Here is a 17,922-nt window from a genome sequence, read left to right as displayed (position 1 = left end):
CCAGGATGTGTTCTACTCTCTCCTCCACCCCTTCATCTGCTCCCATGTGCTCCGATCAGATCTGTCTCTCTCCCGGTGCTGCATATTCAGTGCCGTCCTTTGAAAAAAAATTATTCTAGGGTGAGGGGCATGAATTGTTTAAAAATAATTTTATTAGATATTTCTCAACAAATATGCCTAATAATAAATACCAAAATGTACACTGAAAGATAATGGTGACTTCCCATATATAGGATCCCCTCCATGGTAGAACCCTGCTCTCTGGGCAGGGGTTACAGGCTTGCCAGTGCATGGAAGGCTGGTGACTGTGTCTGACCTCCTTTGACTTCACAAGGGGGAACAAGATCAAACCCATCAACCCAATGCCACTTCCAATGAAGCAGAAGTTTGGCATGCCTCCATCCTCTAAGCTTCTTTACACTATCCTGATAAAAGTCCTTGCCAACGACCAAAGGCACTCTGCACTTTGACAGTACTCACTCATAAGTTTATAGGGAAACCAACAAGTTACAAAGGAAACCTGATATTGTAAGCAGCGGTTCCCAACCTTCCTAATGCTGCGACCTTTTAATACAGTTCCTCATGCTGTGGTGAACCCCCCACCCATAAAATTATTTTCATTGCTACTTCATAACTGTAATTTTGCTGCTGTTATGAATTGGGCAACTCCTATGAAAGGGTTGTTCGATTCCCAAAGGGGTCGCAACCCACAGGTTGAGCACCGCTGTTGTAGAGGGTTAAATGTTGGTCTGCTAGGTGTCAGGCCAGCAGTTCCAACCCAATAGTCACTCCTCATGAAAATGATGAGCATTTCCTCTATGGTAAAAATGTACACTCTTGGAAACTCTATATAGGGTCACTCTGAGTCAGAATTGACTTGACAATAGTGGGTTTTTAAAAGGTCACTAATCAGTGTCAGAAATGGTCAGGAAATAGCAGTTATCCACTAATGACAGTCTCTTCTCAGCCTTGCCCATAGGCATACCTCTCTCTGGACCTCTCTTGGCTACATGGCTCCCTGGTTTCTTTCGTTCTCAGGAAGTGTTATAAATCTCCTTTTGTGCAGATGAATGTTCAGAGGACACCCCACACGCAAAGCCTGCGTCCTGGCAGAAGATGCTCAACTACTCATCATGTGGGGCCAGGAATCTCCTGACACCTTTCCACCTGTTTTCTGCGTCCCCAGTTCCAACACCTCTGCTCGCTGCTGCTTCTATTGTCTCTGTTGCTGCCAAATCTGTGCACAGGGATCTCAGGAGCCAAAATATTCGCTCTGCTAGTGGTTCTTCTTTCTTGATAGTTGTGAGATTCCTAGTTGGTGTTTTTAATTCTCAGGTGGCTCTCTTTATACCCAGAAGGATGTGAAAATGGAGCAGTCCCACATTAGAGTCCCATACACCTCATCTGATAATGCTTCAAAGCTATGCACAAGGTTTTCAGAAATTTCTTCCTCCAAAGTGGGGTGCTGAGACCTTCTTCAATGTATTCTCTTAGTCTGGAAGCTTTGCTGAAAGCTTTTCACTTCGAGTGACCCTCCTGGCATCTGAAATACCTGTGATATAACTTCCAGCATCACAGCAACACACAAACCACCACAACACGACAAATTGGCAGAAAAGTGGTATATACCAAAGAGAAGTAGTCGACTAGTTAACATTTCACCATTAGCAATTGAAATGTTTCAAAATGAGGAAGAAAAACTGGAAGCACTCACTCATCTATGTCAAGAAATTTGGAAGGCAGCTTATTTGACCAACTGACTGGAAGAGATCCCTATTTTTGCCCATTTCAAATAAAGGTGGCCAAACAGAATACTCAAACTATACAACAATATTACTAATATCACATACATGTAAAATTGTGTTTAAGGTTATCCAACAACAGTTGTAGTGGTACATTGATGGGAAACTGTCAGAAGTTCAGGCCAGATTCAGAAGAGGATATGGAACAGAGGGTATTATTGCTGATTTCACATGGATCCTGACTCAAAGCAGAGAATACCAGAAAGATGTATACTTGTGTCTCATCAACTATGCAAAGGAATTAGGCTGTGTGGACCATAACTAACTGTGGATAATCTTGAAAATAATGGGAATTCCGGAACACCTCATTGTACTCACTCAGATTTTGCACATTGATCAAAAGGCACTTGTGCAAATAGAGCAAGGGAATTACGCATGATTTAAAATCAGGAAAAATGTGCATCAGGGTTGTATCGCCTGACCATACTCATTCAATCTGTGTGCTAAGTAAAGAAGAATGTGGCATCTGGATGGGAGGAAAGCTTATTAACAACCTATGGTATGCAGATAACACAACCTTACTTGCTGAAAGTGAGGAGGAACTGAAGCACTTGCTGATGAAGATCAAGGATTGTAGCCTTCAGTATGGCTTACTGTTCAATGTATGGAAGACCCAAATCCTCACAACTGGACCAATAGGTAACATGATAAATGGACAAAGGTTTGAAGCTGTCAAGGATTTTTTCTTAGTTGGATCCATAATCAATGCACCTGAAAGGGGCAGTCAAGAGACCAAAAGATGTATTGCATTAAGTGAATTGCTACACAGGAGCTCTTTAGAGTACTAAAGATTAAGAATGTTACTTTGAGGACTAAGGTGTGCCTGACCCAGGCCATGGTATTCTCCATTGCCTCATGTGCATATGAAAGTTGGACAATGTGTAAGGAAGACCACAGAAGAATCCATACAATTGAATTGTGGTGCTGGAGAAGAATAATGAAAGTACTATGGACTGCTCAAAAGACAAATTGATTGACATTAAAAGAAGGAAGGCCACAGTGCTCCTTAGAGACAAGGATGGCAAGATTTCATCTTTTGTACTTTGGACATATTGTCAGGAGAGACCTGTCCTAGAAGAAGGACATCATGAGTGGTATAATGGAAAGGTGGTGAAAAAGAGAAAGGCCCTCTCATATTGATACAAATGGGGGGTGGTTACAATGGAGACCCAAAGCCCATCTGTGGACAATTGGACATCTCCTCACAGAAAGGTCACAAGGGAGACACAAGCCAGCCAGGATGCAGTATAGCATCTATGAAACATACAACATTCCTCTAGTTTTTTACTGCTCCCCCCCCCCATTATCATGACCCAGTTCTACCTTACAAATCTGGCTAGACCAGAGCATGTACACTGGTACAGATAAGAGCACATGGAATACAGGACAGATAAACCCCTTAGGAACAATAATGGGAGTAGTGATACCATGAGTGTAGGGGGGATGTGGGGGGAGAAAAGGAGAACCAAATGCAATGATCAACATATAACACCCAGCTACCCCTACCTCCCTGGTGACTAACAACAGAAATATTGGCAAAGAGAGCCAGAAGATGGTGTAAGATATGAAAATAATAATAATTTATCAAGGGTTCATGAGGTGGGAGGGTGGGGGAAGGAGGAAAAAATGAGAAGCTGATACCAAAGTCTCAAGTAGAAAGAAAATATTTTGAAAAGGGTGATGGCAGCATATGTACAAATATGCTTGACACAATGGATGTATGGATTGTTATAAGAGCTGTAAGAATCCCCAATAAAATGATGAAAGAAAGAAAGGAAGGAAGGCGAAGAAGAAGGAGAGAGCACTAGCAACAAATGAACACAAGAAAAGGAAGGATGCTCCAGTTTGGATCAAATGTCCTCCCTGGCCCAATAGCTGTGAGCAGAGCAGTGTAATTCTTTTTTTTTTTTTTAGCAGTGTAATTCTATGGCTCATTCGCATTCACATGCCCAACAGGAGCCCAGGAAATGAGAGCAAAATAATCAATTAAGCAAAGAAACCATGGGAAAACAACATATGTTTGTGCAGACAACCTTTGCTATATCTAATGGTCATTCCAAAAGCAAGTCTTAAACCTTGGCATGGCGAGAAAAAGGAACCATGTTTCCTCCAGGTTGCATTCAACTCCAAGATTCCAAAGAACTCTCCCAAACACACATGCCAAATCTATTGGTGTTAACATGAAACTATTCTTAAAATGTTCAAAAGAGAAAGAAAAGAGGAAGGCCTTCAATGGGAGGGATAGACGCAGTGGCCAAACCAATGGGCTCAGGCGTGGGAACAATTGTGAGGATGGTGTAGGACAGTGTTTTGTTTCTCCTGTGCATAGGGCCATGGTGGCTTGGAGCCACGTTGATGACACCTCAACAATTACAAGCAAACATCTCATCTGAAGGCCTTCCCCGAGTCATTTGATGGGAGTGTCAAATACTAAGGGGAAATTAGCCTTGGCTACTAATCCAGTGCACAGCAACAAGCCATGTTGCTTTCCTTGGTGCTCAGGAGGGTTGTAGTAGGAATAGAGACAGCTAGAGTCTCTGGGAATGTTGCCTGCCAGGAGAGTAGACTCATCTGTGTACCCCTGTACAGGCACTATCGTCTTTTCTGTGTGTGCCCTGACATAATAAAGGTGGGGAAGCACTGGCCTAGAGAGCAGAGGTATCAAGGAGATAAGTCATGCCTGCAGCGTAATGAAACTGGTGTCCTTGTGTGGGTCACAAAGTGGTTTGGAAGGGGCTTGGCAGTGTTTGATGAATTATAACTTTATTGTCTAGCTTTCATACACATTTACTTTTGGATAGGGCTTTGTCAGAAATCATCTTTGGCCCTTAACCCACACCACATACAAAAACGAAGTAAAACGGGTCATAGACCTAAATGTCAAACCTAAAACACTTTAATAAAACTTTCAGAAGTAAATAGAGGAGAAAATATTTCTGACTTCAACATAACAATTTTTTCCTTTAGAAACCACCAAAAATGCCACTGCTAACCTCCCCAAAGGGTTTATTCATCAAAATAAGAGTTTTTTACTCTTCAAAAAACACTCAATGCGAATTTTAAAGATGACCCACAGACTGGGAGACAATATTCACAAAACTTAGATCTGACGAGGGAGTTGTTTTCAGTATATATTCAAATATTCTTACAAATCAACAATAAGAAAGTTAGCAAATTTTTCGAGCTGACAAAAGTTTTGTATATGCATATATCTTTCCTTAAAGATTTACGAATGGCAAGCATATATATGAAAATACATGCAATATTAGATACATGCAAATGAAAGCTACATGTTGATATGACTGAAATGGAAAAAAACTGACTATATCAAGCGTGAGGGATGGTAGAATGGTACAACCACTTTGGAAACTGTACAAGTCTGGTATTTCCTACTTATTTGCCCACGAGAAGCAGAATCGTGCACAAAAGGAGGATAGTAGCTCTGAGAATCTTCAAAAGCTGGAAACAATCCAAATGTCCATCAACAAGTGAATGGAGGAACTAAATAAATGTGCTTTAATGATGGAATGGAATGCTTTTTGGCGATCAGATATAATGAGCATGGATGAATCTCAAATGATATGCTTCAAGAAAGCCAAGAATTAAAAAAAAAAAAGAGCCCTAGCAAGGGGCATGAAGGAGCCATTGAGGGTGAAGGATATGGTCATAATCTTGATTGCATGCATGTATCTCAGTGCCATTGAGTCAATGCTAACTCATAGAGAACCCTATGGAGAACCCTATGGAGTATGCAAATGTTTATGGGAGTAGAAAGCCCAGGCCTTCTCCCACGGCACTGCTAGTGGTTTCAAACTGCTGACTTTGTAGGTAGGAGCCCAACTAAACCACCAGGGCTCCTATAGACCTTCAGAAATCACTATTTTGTGGGTTGAACAGCAGCCCCTCTCCTAACATTTTTGTTCTCCGCTGTTGGGGCAGTGCACTTCTGGGCCCATGATCTCAGATAAAGTTGACTCATACCGTACACTTTTAGCCAGTACAGATGCAGAAAGGGGGCTTTCCTCCTAGTCAAAGGTGGAGCCCTCCAGCCTTTCACAGGACACAGAGGAGAAATATTGTAAATAGTCACACACACACACACACACACACACACTCACACATTAAGCACCGATTTTACAATGGCCCTTTCAAGGTGGGGCTAGGCTATCAAACAATGAGCACAATGGTGGCAGTTCTTTGGGGGTAAATACCTGTGGAGAGGGAAGGATAGACACAACATTTCACTTGCTGATCGCTCCCAAGCTCCACCTTCCTCGTTCAACAAAGTCTGGGCACGTACTGTACCCAGACCATATGTTCACCGCAGACTACCTTTCTTCTCACCTCCAGCCAGGTGAAACCCAAATCCTGGTGGACAAGTCAATTTGGAGAAAGTTAAATACTTAGGGCTGCAAGCCTGGCAAAGTCCTCATGCACAGCAGAAGAGAGCCCCTAAAACCTTACAAGCCCCTGAACTTGAAGGCCACCACCACATACAAAAGGACTTCTGCAAGGTAATGTGGTGAGAGTGAGTTTTGGTGTCACACAACCATGGTTATCAGACACAACTGCTGTGCCATTTTCTAGCTGTGTGAATCTAGGAAAAATACTTAACTTAGTTCATTCTCATTGGAGAGAACCAAGAATAAGGAGTCAAGATAAAAAGAAATGCTAGTAGCCTATCTCACAGGCACATTGTCAGAAAGAAATCAAACAACTGATAAAGCTTAGTGCCAATACTTTCTGACATGAGGGTAGGCATTCAAGAAAGGTTTCATCTGTACATAGACTTCCTTTCTTTTCTGAAAGAGATGGCTTTGACACCAATTAAACAGCCTAACGATAGAACTACAAATGTGTTGTCAGAACTTAAAAACAATAAACAAACACCACATAGTGACTGAAATTCAGGTCTACTTCTAGGTTATAGAATGAGTTATGGTGGAATAAGGGCAAAAAGTTATTCTTTTTACCTGAAAGTCTATAAGATAGTGATTCCTGCTATTCCTAAGTATGGAGACAGTACATTTATAAATGCATGTGCATTATTTCTACAATTAGATTATAAACCTGTGTTCGTGTCAACTTGAAAAATAAATCTAGGGGTGGAGTCCAGCTCCTCAATTAGGTCACAGCCTGATGATGCCTCCCTGTGGGCATGGCCTTTCTCATGAGGATTCTGGGAACTTCCTCTCTTTGTCCCAGGAGGTGGGCCACACACTTCTCTGCTTCCCTTTCCTGTTGAGGAAACACACTTAGAGGGTTGGAGACCCATGCCAGCATTGAGATGCTTTCCACCACCATTGGTTCCATAGGACTTCCCACCCACCCTGTGATCTTCTTGCATTCCGCATCATTGCATGTGCTGTGTGAGTCTAAAGAGGAATTTATGGACTAGTATCAGACATATGGGCTAATATCAGACTTGTGGACTTGATCTGTACTAGGCTGGGATGTTTTCTCAATATACAATTGCTCTTCCATATAAAGCTCTCTCTGACACATATATAAATGTCTCTGGATTTGTTTCTCTAGTCAACCTGGCCTAACACACCAGGCATTTTTGCTTTTGTTGTTCCTGGTTTTTTTGCCACATGAAGCCACACAGAGATCTACGTAGACACGAGGGGAAAAGTTAGCTTACTTACAACTTTGGTTCACAATCTTCTTTAACAAATAATGCTAAAAATCACTAAGCTAGACAGGATAATCATCAATAGAATTTTTCAGGTCAAGAGGAAAGTTACCCAAATTACAGTCAAGCTCCAACTCACAGACAAGCAACATCATATTAAAGATGAAATTTATAATGTGTTCACTGTCAAATGATGGAAGGCTCCATGTGAATATACTCTAAATTCTAAACTCACTCACCTCCGTCACTGCTAACTCATAGCCACTCCCTGTGAGTTTCTGAGACTGTAACTGTTTACTGGAGTGGAGAACCCAGCCTTTCTCCTTCGGAGCTCCCAGTGGTTTTGAACTGTCTACCAGGCGGAGCACAGCCCAACATGTAACACTGTAGGCTTCATTTTATGAAAATATACCATCTATTAAAATTTGGAGACTGTTCCATATTTTCTCTTTTACTTCTGGTACATTTTACAATTTTTCAATAAAGTTTTAACTTCATAGAACATTTCCTTGAGTTTGTTATAACTGGAAGGATTCACAATGATATTTGGTCCCTTTCTGATATGCTCCTTTATGTTAACAAAGATGGCCACGGCAGTAACCAGGTTGGATTTGGCGTCTTTCTAGCTAAAGACCTCTTTTAATTCTGACAATTACTCAAGATCAATCATGTCTTACTGCAATGGGATTTTCAGACACATTCAGAAGGATCTTCAAAATGACATTTCTGGTTTTACAGTTTCCCTGGGCCAGTGTATTGAAAAGGCCTGTGTGGCAGTTGCACAATCTACTGTTGACTTGAGTGAAGGGGTGGAATCTAGCATGTCAATCAGGTCAGAGCCAATGAGGCCTCTGTGTGGACTCAGCCTTCTGAAGATTCTGGAAACTCCTGTCTTCCTTCCTGGAGGTAGGACACACTCACTTCCTGCGTGAGACATTCCTGTTGACAAGCCACATGGAGCTAAACCATTGGAGCCAAAGCTCTGGAGCTGGAGGAGTGATCTGGAGACTCATGCCAGCAGTGAGATGCTTACACTGCCACTGTATTCACAAGATTTTCTACCCACTGGCCCATGATCTTCCAGCATTCAGCGTCATTGCATGTGTCGCGTGAGTCTGAAGATGAATTGATAGACTGATATCAGACATATGGGCTAATATTGGACTAATGGACTTGATCGGGACTGGGCTTGGATGTTTTCTTAATATACAATTGCTCTTTTATATGATGCTCTTTCTTGTACACATGAGTATCTATGAATTTGTTTATCTAGTCAACCTGGAATAACACAGTCTGTGAGGTAAATAATGGCAATATAGTGAAGGTCAGAATCAATAGTATGCTGTCCCACTTTCCTTTAACGCAGACCGCTGCTCAGGGGAGTTCAAGGGGATATACACTGCTTCCTTCCACATATGTACAATGTGTAATTCTTTTCTCCACAGAAATGGGATTCAGGGTAATTTCAGCCTTTTTGTAACATTAGGAGTCTGAAAATCCAGAAAGTTTTCGATCACTGTCAGCACCCCCATTTCATTAATGAGCTGCTGGACAAATGGATTAACTTTGATGACATCCACCACAATTTGAGCGATTTTATGAATGAGGGGATAAACATTCGACTGAATCAAGCTAATGAGCCTTTCAAATTCCTCAGCATCTGGGCAACATTCCATTTTTCGAGGGCAAGAAATGGCTTGACGCCATTCAATTTCCTGATCCCCAGTTATCACCTCGTGTGAGTGAAAATGCCAGAGTCAAATGGGTACTTCTGTATAGAATGCAGGCATATGTTAGTGACCTCACAAAGAATGGCTTCTCCTACAGACAAAGATCATGGATTTTTCCTCTCTGAGGACAGGTCAATATATGAAAGAGTCCTCATGCTCATTGGCAGCTGGGATGTGAATGACAACAGTGCTGGGATGGAAGAAGGATCCCAATCTTTAAGCCAATCAAATTCATCCTCAATCTGGGGTTTAACAGTTCTGCATAAGAATATAGGATTAGGGTCAAAACTAGTTTCATCTCCATCCCACAACCAGTTCCCCACCAAAAGTCTTCCTCCTCCTCTGCCTCTGGCCTAGGTGTGCAGTTGGCCCCAGTAGCAGACTTGATACCCAACTCCACATCAGAGGAGGAGGCCTCTTTATACTTAGAACTAGAACCATCACCAGCCTCTTCCCCACCAGTGAAGTGGGTACCAATACTGGTCTCTTCCTCAGACCAGAATCAGACTTTTCTTTCATCTTCAGTCTTTTCTTTAAATGCACACCTGATTACATCACTGGCTCTATCCAGAGTAGCAAGGAAAGATATGTCTCCTCCTCAGTAAATATATCAAAGTCTGGAATCATCTCTTTATGGCAATAGATGGAGGCAAAGCCTTAACCATGCCTTTCCTTAGAGCCTAATGCTCTGACAGCGTTCTTTCCTTCTCAACAACCTTATTCTTAGACGATGCTTTAGTCTGGCTCATACATCTTTCTCAAAGGAAACATTGGCCTAGGGGTTGGCTACAGACCTGCTTAGTCTACCAGTTTTAGCTACTCTACAATTAAGAGCAAATTTTATAATCTCTTCCGACATCCACTTTGATTTTTCTTTCCTGTGTTTGTTTTTTAATGACCATTTGTTTTCTTCAGGAATTATTTTCTTGATATCCTCCCTCAGCTCATCAGGTTTGGTGAGTGGCCAATGCATCAAATCTGCTCTTGAGATGTTCTGGAAATTGAAGTTGGGTAGGCTCAAGGTCTTATTTCAGCTTTGTAGGCTTGTTTGAATTTTTTTCAGCTTCAACCTGAACTTATATGTAACTTTCAGCATCATAACCACACACCAGCCACTACAGTACAACAAACTGAGACAACTGGTGGATTCAGAGAAGAATTTATGTTAATTCTATACAAAAGAATGGCAAACACCTGGACTCATTTTATGAAGTGAGCGTAACCCTGAGACTAAACAAGACAAGACGTTTACGAGAATAGAAAATTACAGACCTATCTCCTTTAGGAACATACTTGCAAAATTTCTCAGCAAAATCTTAGCCAATAGAATTCAACATAACATCAAAAAATGCATCAATGATCAGCTGAGATTTCTACCCTGTATGCAAGGATGTTTTAACATTAGAAAAATAACCCATGCAATCCACCATGTAAATAAAAAATGAAAAGAATTACATAATCCTATCAATTGATACTTAAAGAGTATTTGACAAAATCCAACACCCATTCCTGTTAAAAAAACTTTCTGCAAAATAGGAATAGAAGGGAAAATCTTCAACATGATAAAAACAAAACTAACAGCTAACATCTCTCTCAATGGGGCTAACCTGACAGTCCTTGCTTTGTGAATGAGAACTAGACATCACCACTTTAATTCAATATGGTGCTGATAATCAGACTGAGTAACTTTGCACCAAAAAAGAAAACAAAGGCATGTAAATTGGTAAAGATAAAGTGAGACTTTATTTGCAGATTATATGATTTTATACACAGTAACCCCCCAAAATCGGACAAGGAAATTCCTGAAAATAATTAAAAGATTCAGCAGTATGGCAGGATATAAGATCAATATACAAAACCCAATCATATTACTGTGTACAAAGAGAGCTCTGAAAAGCAATAAAGAAAACAACACCATTTACAAAAGTCACACAATAAATTAAATACTCTGGCTAAAGCCTAACCAGTTGTAAGACACAAAACAACAACCATAATATATAATTGATTAAGGATTCATGAGCATGGGAAAGTTGGGGAGGGAGGGGAAAAAAGAGGAACTGATACCAAGGGCTCAAATAGAAAGAAAATGTTTTGGAAATGTTGATGGCAACATATGTACAAGTGTACTTAATACAACTGAATGATGGATTGTCATAAGATTTGTAAGAGTCCCCCCCAATAAAATTATTTTTTAAAAGCATTCCAAGAAAACCTAATCAGAGAAACAAAGCCAAGAGACCTATATAAGTGGATGATTGTTCCATACTTATTGGATAGGAAGGCTTAATATTGTAAAAAAGTTCATTACTACCCAAAGTGACTTGCAATTATAATGTAATTCTGATCCAGATTTCAGCATCATGCTTTAAAGAAATGAAATATGTATCCCAAGTTTATATCGAAAGGAAAGAAACCTAGGGTAAGCACAGCACTACTGAAGGAGACCAAAGGAGGAGACTCCTCACTTCCTAACCTCCAAACTTAGTACACACAGTAGTCAAAACAGCCTAGTACTGGTAGAAGGATAGACACGTTGACTGTTGTAACAGAATAGAGAACCCAGAAGCCAATCTATCCACTGGCAGACAACTAATTTTTAAAAAGGGGCTAAAATATATTAAATCATTAAAAGATACTTTTTTTAAACAAATGATGCTGGCAAAATTGGGTGCCCATAGGCAGAAGAATGAAACAGGACCCATGCATCATTCAGTATACAAAAATTAATTCAAGGGGCAGAAAAGAGGGAACCAATCGCAATGACTGATGAATAACACACACACACACACACACACACACACCAGAAAGGGGAAGGACAACAGAAATGTGAATAGAAGAAGACAGTAATTGATTTGAACATAATAATAATCTATAATTTGTCAAGGGTTCATGAGGGTGGGAGGGCAGGGGAAGGAGGGAATAAATAGGAGCTAATACAATGGGTTCAAATAGAAAGAAAAGGTTTAGAAAATGATGGTAACAACATATGTATAAATATGCTTGATAGAATTGATGTATGGATTGTTATAAGAGCCCCTAAAAAAGATTTTTTTAAATGAAATCAAGATGGATCAAAGAGCAAAATGTAAGCACTAGAAATATAAATTTCAGTAGTGATAAAAATGGGGAAAGATTAAGATCCCTAACACGTAGTATAAGAACACTATTAAACATAATGACAAAGACACACCACAGAAGATAAAATCGATGATTCAGACCTTCTAAAAATAAGGCACTTACATGCATTAGAAGAGTTTATTCAAAAGGGTTAAAATTTAAATATGCAGACTGGGAAAAATTGGCAATGATATATCCAACAAGGGACTAATCTCTAAAATCCATAGAAAACTGCAACACCTCAAGAAGAAAAAGACAAATATTCCAATTTTAGAACGAACAGAGGTCATGAATAGATATGTCATCAAAGAAGACATCCAGGCTGCCAAGAAACATGAAGAACTGCTAGCAAACACTAGTCGTTCAAGAGATGCAAATCAAAATAACAATGGCATACTGTCTTACACCAGCATTGAGAGCAAAGTTAAAAACAAACAAAATTAAACTAAAAAAAAAACCCAGAAAATAACAGATGATGGCAAGGATTTGTGTGGAGACCTTGGAATCTTCATACATTGCTGTTAGTACTGTAAAACTGTACAACTACTGTGGAAAGTGGTATGGCGCTTCCTCAAACAACCGGGAACAGAAATACCACATGACCTAACAATTCCTTTACTTGGTATATACACTAAAGAAATCAAAATCACTGTACGAACAGATAACTTCACTCTCATGTACATGTCAGTACTATTTATAATAGGAAGAAGATGGTAGCAACCTAAATGTCCATCAATGGAAGAATGCGTAAGTCAACTTTGGTGCATACATACATTGGAATACTACACATCGCTAAAAAAAAAAAATGATGTAACTGAAAACCATCATGACACGGATGTATTTATAGACATTATGCCAAGGAAATTTAATTAACCATTAAAGGATAAATATTGTATGAGACCACTTTTGTAAATGAAAAAAAATCAAGATAAAGCTTTTTCATAATAAAAGGAGGAATTTAATTGTTGGACTATTGTGGTACTTACATAATCTAGTGTCAATTTGGGACTTGAGAGGATTAAGAGTGAAGGGGCGGAGTTTAGTCTGTCAATAAGATCATAGCCAATGAGGCCTCTGTGTGGGTATGGCCTTTCCCCGAGGATTCTGGGAAACCTCTGGTATTTCCTCATTGGAGGCAGGAGATACTCACTCTCACTACTTCATTCCCTTGGGGATATTCTACTGACAAAAAACATGATGCTATGCCCTGGGAGCTGGAGAAGCCACATGGACCTATCCCAATGCAGCCCTGAAGCTAGAGAAGCCACGTGGAGACCCCTGACAGCGCTCAGATGCTTACAACACCACTGGATCCAAAGACTTTCTACCCACTGGTCTGTGAGCATCCTGTATTTGGAATCATTGCATGTGTTTTGTGAGTTGGAAGAGGACTTTATAGATTGGTATCAGACATATGGGCTAATATCGGACTTAGGGGCTTGGACTGGACTGGGTTGGGATGCTTTCTTAATGTACAATTACCCTTTATATAAAACTCTCTCTTATACACATATGAGTTGCTAGGGATTTGTTTCTCTAGTCTACCCAGACTAACACAAACATGTAAGATATTTACAAGACTAAAATTCAATACTAAATACAAAATATACATGCATAGAGTCTCATTCCCGTCTATCCCTTTCATCCTGTCCTCAACAATTTTTTAAATTTTGATAAATATTTATAAAACAAAGTAGTGGTCATTTCAACATGTTCATGTTTAATTCAGTGACATTAATTATATTTGTCACTTTGTCTATTACTGTTATTCACTTCCCAATTTTTTTATTATCCTATACAGAGGCTCAGTGTCCCCTTCTGACTCAATAAACCACCGCCTGAGTCAATACTAAACTCCCTGCCATCCCGTCTATCTCAATTCACAGCAAGCCTACAGGAGAGAGTAGAACTGCCTCCAATGGGGTTTGGAGACTGTAAATCTTTACCTGAGTAGAAAGCCTCCTTTTTTTCCTGTGGAGGGGTTGATGGTTTTGAACTGCAGACATGCGGTTCGCAACCCAACTTGCCACTAGGATTCTGGGTCTGCCTACAAGTTATCACTAGTAATCTTAATTTTTTATGCACTTACCTATTTTAGATATTTCAGATAAGAGGAAATGTAATATCAGTCCTTTATGATTGAGTTATTTCATTCAGTATCATATTTTCAAAATTCATTCATGTTTGGCATGAATTTTTCTTTGTACATAAGTAATATTTCATAGCAACATGCACCACATCACAAGCTCCAATCTTATTAACATGTTTTAAGATGATAATAACCAAGGTAGTGTGTTGCTGCTATCATGATATAAAAATAGATCTATGGAATAGAATTGCAAGTCAAGAAATAAACTTGCACACCTGTGACAAGTGTGTTCATTGACAAGTGTACTAAATCCATCCAAGTGGGCAAGGAATTGTCACTTCAATAAGTTGTGCTGGGGCATCTAGATTTCCACCAATAAAGAACCCAGACCCATACCTCATACCATAAATGAAAATTGCTTTGAGATTGATCAAACACCTAAATGTAAGATCTAAAATTACCTTTTAAATACCTACTGTAACTACAATTATATCACCTATTTTAAAAAGAATTATTTATTGATAATTAAGTGGATGGTTTACATTTTTAGTTGTATTCAACAACTTAAACTACTTATCAAACCCCCAATATTTGACCTGCCCCACTTTGATTTCTTCTTTACCTCTTGTAGAATACTATCTTCCTCTTCACCCATAGTAATACCTGTCTACCCTCTAGTCCATTGCTTTACCTTCTCTCCCCACCACACAATCCCCCACCCTGAATATCCATCAAACATCGTTTCATTTGCTATTAAACTTTTCTCTATTTTTCCTTTGTGATAGTGGTCTCATGCAGCATTTGTCCTTTTGTGATTAACTAACTTCACTCGACACAATGTACTCTAAGGCCATACATGCCATGAGGTGCATCACGGTTTCATCATTCTTTAGTGATGCATAGTATTCCATTATTAATCCAGTCTTCCAATGAAGGGCTTTTAGTTTGTTTCCATTTCCTTGCTATTGTGAACATGGCTGCAGTCCACATGGGTGTGCATACAACTGTGCTTTGACTCTTCCTTATTTAGGGTATGCATATATACCCAGCAAAGAGAAAAATGGGTCATATGGTCTTTCTATTTTCAGTTGTTTGAGGAAGCATGATCTCGTTTTCTACAGTGGTTGCACATTTTCATAGTCTCAACAGCAGTGTGTGAGGGTTCCAATCTCTCCACAACCTCTCCAGCATGAGTTACCTTTTGTTTTTATGAAAATTGCTACCATTGTCAATGTAAGGTTCTATCTCATTGTTGCTTTGATTTGCTTCTTTCAGTTGGCTAGTGCGCAGAACCATTTCTTCATGTTTGTTGGCTAGCTGTATAGTCATATCACATTTATTAACAAATGCAGCTTCTTTTGACTTACATTTCACTTTCTTGATTCTTCTCTCAGGGGTTTCTTTATTATCTTGTCTTTTCTAAATTCGGAGAGAAAGCATTTTTGTTTTACTCTTTCATATCTGCCTTCAATTTTATTAAGTTCTACACTTATTTTTATTAATTTTTTCTTGTCCTTAGTAGGAAGACACAATATTTTATCATGTTAATAATAGCCCAACAGTTTCATCTAGCATCTGGTTTTAATTAACAATTGGTATTTATAAATTCAATCAAGATTACAATATCCAATACACTGGTTTGCTTGGAAAACATCCGAAGCTTGTCATTGTTGGGGACTTTAACGAACGCCATCACACCCATTTAACCTATATGTTCAGAGAAAAGGTGTTTCAAGAAGAGCAAACTGTACCACTGAAGGAAAGATGTTTCTATTGTAAATATATATGAACTTAATTAATGAGATTAACTTTCAGTTTAGAAAGAAGTAAAACTAGAAAGAACATGACTTTGAAATAACGTATAGCTCCGTTCAAATCCTAGCTCTTTCACTTACTGCTCATATGGTTTTAGGCAAGTGTTTACTCTCTCTGAATCCTATTCCCTTCATGTAGTACACAAAGGAGTTGTTTGTGAAGTATTTCCAGTTCTGTCTTGGGTTAGGCACCTGGTAAGAATCCACTTCTTGACCCCCTTGATTTGGGCAGGTCCATGCATCTGACTGGTTCTAGTCAATGGGTTGTAAGTAGTACATGTTATTTCTGGAATAGAATATGTTTGATGGTTGGAGACCTGTTTGAGTCCCCTTTACCTCTGGCCCAGTGATAAACTCAATTTCCAAGAAGGTGACTATTCTGTTTGTTTGGGTCTCTGAATCATTCCAACGAGCATAGCCAGACCTCAGTATCCTCCATTCTGTAATGGGCATGTACCTGCCAAGCCCACAGCATAGCCCTAATCTATATTGTATATTAAATCTTATCTATAAATTAAAGTAACACCCTCTCTAGATGTCTTGGCTTTTAAATAAGATAACTCATATTATTATTATTATTTAGTCTTAAATTGTTGCTTTTTATTTTATTACTTTAAGGGTGTTTTTTACCAGTGCCATTCAAAAACTTTAAAAAATTTTTATTTAGTTTAATAAGAAATTCACAAAAGCCAACTTGTTTCATAGGCACGATAACTCATATTATTATCACAGACTTTGAGATAGCTGAGTGCTTGGCATATGCTACATTAAACCTACTCCTGGTGAGTGGATTCTTATTCACAGCAAGCAGCCTACAGGACAGCACAGAATTGCTCCATACTGTTGCTAAGGCTGTAATCTGTACAAAGCACAGTGTTACATCTTTCTCCTGTGGAGGGGAAGTTGGTTTCAAACCACCAACATTCAGTTCACAGCCAAGAGCTTAATCACCAAACCACCAAGGCTCATCTTACATATAATAAGAACTCAAAATTGCAATTATAATTATTAAATAATAATAGCCCATACTTTCAAATAAGTATGAAATCATTTGCTAGGTTGAGAAACACTAGTTCTACTCATCCTGAACGGATATTGTATTTGACTTTCAATGCTGTTTTCAGTGTTGAGTCCTTTCGTTCAATAGCGACTACTTACTTCTGGCTATAGACAATACTTCAAAATAACTAGCATTTATGCACTTATTCTTACTATCATGATATTAAAAGACAGCTGAAGAATTTAAACATGGAAAATTAAAGCAGGAGAGAGAACAGCTAGTGAAATAATATAAAATAAGATCAGGAGCAAATAGTAAATTCCATTTTTTATTATATACTTTTATTGGAGGCTCTCACATCTCTTATCACAATCCATACATTCATCCAGTGTGTCAAGCACATTTACATGCGGCCATCATCATTTTCAAAGCATTCTCTTCCCATTTGAACCCTTGATGTCAGCTACCCATTTCTACCCCTCGCAATCCCCGCCCACCCTCACGAACCCTTGATAAGTTATAGATTATTATTTTCATATCTTACATCGTCCTCTGTCGTCCCTCACCCACTTTTCCGTTGTTCATCCCCTAGAGAGGTGGTCGTAGGTTGATCCTTGTGTTTGATTCCCTCTGTCTCCCCCGACCCTCCCCCAATCTTCCTGGTACCTTTACTCTCATTGTTGGTCCTGGGGGGGGGGGCGGTATCTATCCTGGATTCCCTGTGTTGCGGGCTCT

General features: G+C 39.3%; 1 pseudogene; it reads right to left on the bottom strand.

The window, feature by feature from the left end:
* Positions 1 to 7,888: 7,888 nt before the first annotated feature.
* LOC115869744 overlaps positions 7,889 to 17,922 on the bottom strand; it is a 31,767-nt pseudogene continuing 21,733 nt past the window's right edge.

Source organism: Echinops telfairi, unplaced genomic scaffold (genome assembly GCF_000313985.2).
Source record: "Echinops telfairi isolate 266 unplaced genomic scaffold, ASM31398v2 ScPeMD7_44;HRSCAF=162, whole genome shotgun sequence".
NCBI classification, from domain to species: Eukaryota; Metazoa; Chordata; class Mammalia; order Afrosoricida; family Tenrecidae; genus Echinops; species Echinops telfairi.
The sequence above is the reverse complement of the archived record's forward strand: the minus strand, read 5'-3'. Positions and strand labels throughout refer to the sequence as shown.